The sequence below is a fragment of the Haliaeetus leucocephalus genome, unplaced genomic scaffold (genome assembly GCF_000737465.1).
Source record: "Haliaeetus leucocephalus isolate CR32 unplaced genomic scaffold, Haliaeetus_leucocephalus-4.0 Scaffold273, whole genome shotgun sequence".
In the NCBI taxonomy this organism is placed as follows: domain Eukaryota; kingdom Metazoa; phylum Chordata; class Aves; order Accipitriformes; family Accipitridae; genus Haliaeetus; species Haliaeetus leucocephalus.
The window spans coordinates 9,006,578-9,012,953 of record NW_010972709.1 but is presented as its reverse complement, the minus strand read 5'-3'; positions in this window follow the sequence as shown (position 1 = coordinate 9,012,953).

Sequence of the window (6,376 nt, the reverse complement as noted above, 5' to 3'; positions counted from 1 at the left end):
GCCGCTCCCCGGCCAGCCGCAGCGCCCGCGGCAGCCAGGGAAAACCTCCCACGCGTGATCTAAAGGGACAATCCCCAGGAGGTTCCGCTCTCGAGTGGCTAACCCACCTTCTGCACATACGTAGTGCAGTCCGGTCCGCGTTGCAGCGCGAGCGTCGCAGGCGCGTCCAGTACTCCTTTTTGAGCATGCGTGAGCAATCTTGGATGGCTCGCGAATTATCCAGTAATAACTCAATCATAGTGAGTAATAATGAATTATTTTACAAAAAGCTATCGCTATTTTTGCAACTGGATGCAGGTATCATTTGCGAAACTGATGAATTTTCTCACAGTCAGACAAGTCACAGAACCCTAACAGGTCCTGCGCTTACTCCCCTTTCTGTCAAAGCACTTTGACATGGCAGTAGGGCCAACTTGGAGGACATAAATTTGTTTCAGGCAGCTCTGAAAGAAGGCAGACACAGAAAAGCATGCGAGCTCAGGCAAAGGGAGTCAAATGCAAGATTTCTGAAGCAGTACCTGCGGAAGTATGGGGCAGGAGGGGCTTGCTTACGAGAGTGATCTACAAACTTGCTACTAAGTGGTGTTGAAATAACACGCTGACAAGCAATGCAGAGTGTTTAAACATCACACTTTGGAGCACATGAGAACATAAAGACAACACAGTCCAATCTAGCTGTGAAGCAAGGTGCTGGGCAACAGGAGCTGGATATTTATAGAAGATTAAACTGGTAGAATCCATAGTAGCTCGTTCACTTTAAAGCTCAAATGTTATCCTTGTTTGATAGGAAATGACTTTTAACAACTGACAAAGCCTAATAATTTGCTGTATAAGCATACTGTGTGTATTCACAAATAATTTTAAGATCTATCAACGGCCATTCTGTATAAAAATGTTCCTTTGTGGTGAAAGGCACAAGTACTCACTATTCAGCAGATGGCACTTCAAGTATTACTTATTCTAGGTTACAGCCGCTAGCAGAGGGCATTGTTTTACTCACAAGTAGCGACAACATGCTTTCCAGACAAGCTTAAAAGCAAAGGCTTTATTCCAAAAGGTTTATTAGGCAGAGCTTTCTTATCTAATTCTCTAAGAACAAGACAAAATTAAAATTCTAATCTGTACCTAGTGAAGTTTAAAAGAAATTTTGGAGCTATTATCCCCTTGATCTGTCATAATTTTTCCAAATTCTAGATCAGGAATACTCAAGTGAGTACTGGAAAGACAAATAAGTAATGTTCACAAATTACTTTCAGGAAAGAAACACTGAAGTATCATCTGTTGACGTAAACAGCTCGAGCATCAGCATGGTTTCTTTTGAACACTTTAGTCAGAAGAGTTACATCATTAAACTCTACATACGTGTGCAAGTGTGAGATGTCAGCTGTGATTAGTACAACCATGTTTAAATAAGAAAGAATTTCAAGGTAATCCGGAGTCATTGAACAGAAATGGATTACTAGACAACTGCGAAGAAAAAGCTTTAAAAGCTTTTAATTGTTTTAGTTAGACACCTCAGAGAATACAAATTAATATATCAATATTAGCTTTTGACTTGTCAGGAAAGTATTTTCAAAAAACTTCAGAAGTTTATCACAACTAAAGCCCCTAACCAAGAAAAATCATGGAAATATTCTACAGACCATCCATTGCTGGGACAAATGCCATACTTTCTAAAAAGTACTTGCAACACATCTTCCATTAAGGGTCTCCTCTTAGAGCTAGCTGCAAGTCAGAATTCCCATTCAAATGAAAAGAAAAACTTCTGCAGAGGTAAGAAAATCTGAAACAATTCACCAGTTTCTCTTGCCTAATAAATAATTCCACAGCAGTACGTCCTGAGAATATTCTCAGCCTACCAAGCACACCCATCTCAGGAGTCCTAAGCAGAGCTGGCTTTCACAGTGCTCCCACGTTTGTTACAGTCTCAATTCTACCGCAGAAAGCGTGACGGCTTTGGTGTCCCTGATTACTAGGGTATATTCCTGCTAGTCCTTCCTTTCTACACAACCCTTCCAGATTTGGGCAGATTCCCATGTATGGTAACTACGTTTAATTTATGGGAATATTTTGTGTGAATGAGTTTAAATGTGTTTCCAGAACTGATCTAGATTTATAGCATACCAGAAACAAATGTTTATTTGACAGGCAGCATGATACAAAGACAACTTTTCCCATAAAGCTAGACAAAACTTAAAAAAAGCACAGATTGAAAGAAAAACCCACAACCCTAGGAAACTAGAAATACTTTATTGGAAAAGATCTCATATACGAACTTTAAAAATAATTCATTTTGTCACTGACAGGTAAGTAAATATTGCATCAAAGTAACAACTAAAGGTGCCTGGAGGAGGAGTGGGGGAAAAAAAAGGCTAATTGTTTTGCTGACAAAGAAAGCAGAGGCAGGATCAGAACACAGAAATTCTTCCATCTTAACTCTCTGGTTGCTCCTCTGGTCCATCCTATCTTTAACAGGTGAAGTAGCATTAGTTCTTCAGTTAACAATGTAAGTATTTTGTAGTATCTATTTACTGAGCAAAAATATGAAGTATATACTACTTTGGACTTACACGCTCCTAGCTTCTCTGCAGTAGATATTTAAACCCAAGTGCTGCAGTTCTTCAGTATTTTTTTTTCAATACAGAAACATTTCTCAAGCCTTCCCAGGTACCTGTACAAAAAATGCATTGATAAAATCTAGCCAGAAAAGGAGAAGCCGTCCCTAGCTGGAGAGCACTTCTGAACTACACTCATATACTTGTACCTACATAGCCACTATACTATTGGTAGGATTGTATTGTATTGCTGATTTCTGCAGAAGAAAAGCAACAAACTTTTATATCACTACTTTGACCCTAAAAGTCATTTTATAGCTGTACAGTTAAAAAACAAATACATTCATTACTAAACCAACTATTGGTTCCCTCCCCCAAGAAAATAAAAAGAAAATCAAAACAAAACCCCCAAAACCAAAATTAAAATCCACAAAATCCCGTAACTGTCACAATTTCAGGATAAGAAATTCAGTTCTTGTTATACCAGTATCATGTAAATATTACTATTATTAATAAATTAGCTAAACTGCCATGCAGTGGGGTTTACTTAATGAGCTTTGCTCTTGTGTTTGTATAGTGCTGTTAGTATGGATTGTATTTCATGGTGATAAAATATAAGAAGCTACCCTTCTCAAATTCTTTCTGTCTAATGCAACATTTGTAAATTCATATATCCTGCCCCAGGATCAAGAGTATTAACAGAATGTTATGAACCATATTCCCATGGCTTCATGGGCACCTATAAATAGTGCTCTACAATATTATTTGCATTTGTGAACATCAGATGTGTTTAGGACACAAATGGTTTGTCTGTACCACTCACTTATTAAGAGGAAGGTAAAAGCAATTTACCTCATATGTCCCTAATATGCTGAAAATGCAGTTATCCAAGTGTATAGACTGTCCTCCAAAACTCCCCTCTTTGTACGGAAATGTAACTGGTATGCAAGATTAATGTATGAAAATTGCACTAGGTATCAAAATGAAAGTCTGTAATTACAGATTTTTTTTTTTTTAAGAAAGCAGGAGAATCTGTCGTATTACCTTTTACCACTTTTTAAAATAAAGCTTCTCTTTTCCCCTTTATTTTTCTTTTCCCATCAAAAAAACCCTAACCTCTCATCAACTCCAATACAAGATCAGATTACAATCTACTGAATCTAACAATCACTCTTCTGAACTTGCACTGACAGTCCAAGTAAAGAATAGTTTATGTTAAATATAAAAACAGCATAAGCCCTGAACTATACAATAAAAGTGCAGATGGGTCATCAATAACAGTCAACATACACTGGTAGACATTTTCTATGGTTTATTCTTGGAAGTATTCTTTCAACTCCCAGGAGGGCTGTATGGAATACCATTCCACTTAAAAAGTGGGAAGTCTCAAGATGGGAAAGATTTCTACACCAAAACAAAGAAAAAAAAGGCCTCCCCAAAAACTTCCCCAACTGTCCAGAGATTAGGAAACCCAACCTGTCTTTCAACTTCACAGAAGCTGAAACTGAACGTGCCATGAATAGCTTGATCAAGTCTGAATCACAGGCTTTACAGAACTTGTGACTAAAATAGCTCTATAAACTTGTGTTACAACTGTCAAAAAGCCTGCCTCTCTCCCTACCTTTATCTGAAATCAAATTGTTTATCACATTCCTTCCTCATACATCAGTTCCTTGTGATGAAAGCAAGCCAGTGATTAATACTTTTTATTACGTTGGTTCCAGTGACTTGAAATGAATTTGCCCTGACTCCTTAAGCATGCTACCACACCCACTGCATGGCACTCCAACCATGCTAGGAATGCACAACAGAAAAAAAATTATCTTAGATGATACTTCATAAATCTGTAGCAATAAAATTAGCTGCACGATGGTTTCAAGCACAAATCAACTTCAGGAGGTTCTTCCTCCCCTTCTCCAAAAGAAAAGATGCAAACCAATAACTTTAAAAACCTGGAGAAGGCACTGTTCTGTCACTTGCACTCTTCTCTGTGCTTTCCTATAGCTCATTAAGCAAACCATGCTGTGGAAGACAGAAATGGAAAGCAGTCCAAACTCTTTTCAATTTTGTAATCACAAAGTGACAAAATAATAGGGTTTATCCAAGTCTTGCTCACATAGCTGTAATCTATCTTCTATTACACTAGGATCGCAGATTTTATCTAAATTTACAGACTGAATTCTCTATGTATCCTTTTGCAGTGTAAAACTGAAACATGCCAGATGAAGAATGCAAGACTTGAATTAGCCTAGACACTGTCTGACAGCAAACTATACTTAACAATTAACAATATCCTCTGTACTAATTACAGCTTGACTTGGCTTGAGTGATAGCTGCAATTTCTTTGCCTTTGGCATTATGGGAGTGAGAACAACCACACAAAAAATGTAATCACAAAGTGACAAAATAAGAGGGTTTGTCTAAGTCTTGCTCACATAGCTGTAATCTACCTTCTATTACACTAGGATCACAGATTTTATCTAAATTTACAGACTGAATTCTCTATGTATCCTTTTGTAGTGTAAAACCAAAACATGCTAGATAAAGGATGCAAGACTTGAATTAGCCTAGACACTGTCTGACAGCAAACTATACTTAACAATATCCTCTGTACTAATTACAGCTTGACTTGGCCTGGGTGATAGCTGCAATTTCTTTGCCTTTGGCATTATGGGAGTGAGAACAACTGTACAAAAAATGGCACCGACTTAAGTGATTCAACACTGGATGTTTGGTTTTTTTAATTACTGATTACCAACCGAGACTTTAGAACTGACTAGACACTCATACCTTGCCTCAAGTGCAAGGAATTGTTTGAACTCCCTTCACTGCCGCCTACACAAGGATACCTCAGGCCGAGTTCTCTTCCATCAGGTTTATAGATTAGGGAGAGACCTGTATTTCAAAGGTTTGTTGACAGAACTAATCTAAGTGCTTTCTTCTTGCCAATACATGTAAAATTATATAAGTGAAAAGTCATTTTTCTTGAGATTGTGTTTATGATCTTTCCACTATGGAGTTTTGTCAGTACCTCTCTCAGGTTAGCTAAGCAGACCTTTTTATGAAAATAACTGCTCTCTCTCTCAGAATTAAACCAAGAAGGATACTAAGACAACCACTCTGACATGCTACCGGATTCTGCAATATTATTCGTGGTTAGAACGAAAACAAACCCCACGAACATCTTCATGCCCTGGATGGGCATACAGATGCATCCTGAGAGTAAGAGAGTTCAAATTTTCAGCCCGACCTAGGCTTACATTATGTAACCTGTCAATACATAAACTAAGACTGCTGCACTTTCTGCGTTCAGTTCGCAGGATCCCAAGATGCCCGAGGTCTCTGGGTGCCACCCGCCTGCAGGGCAGCCCGGCCCCGGGGGCTCCTAGCACCGAGGCTGCGAGCGGCCGAGGCCTGGCGGGCGGCCGGACCCGCCTCCCCAGCGCTGTGAGAGGGCGCGGAGGTACGGGCTGGTGGCTCCCCGCGGCGAGGGGGGCGCAGCCTGAGGCCGGGCCGGCCTCATCACGGGGGGCGACGCGCTGAGGCGCCTGAGGAGAAGGCGGGAAACCGCGCTTCAGCCACCGCAGCCCTGTGTGTACACACCAGACCCGGCTGCTCCAGGGCAAAGGTTGCCGAGACACATCCCCCACCTGCTCCCTAGAGAAAGAAGGGAAAAAAAAAAAAAAAATTCCCCATCCCACAACAGCCCCTCCTCCTTCTCCTCACCCGCGCCGGGCGGCCGCCTCCATCTTGGAACCCCGCCGAGCTCAGCCGCAGGTGCGCGGCCCCCCCCTCGCCGGCCGGGCACCGCGCATGCTCCC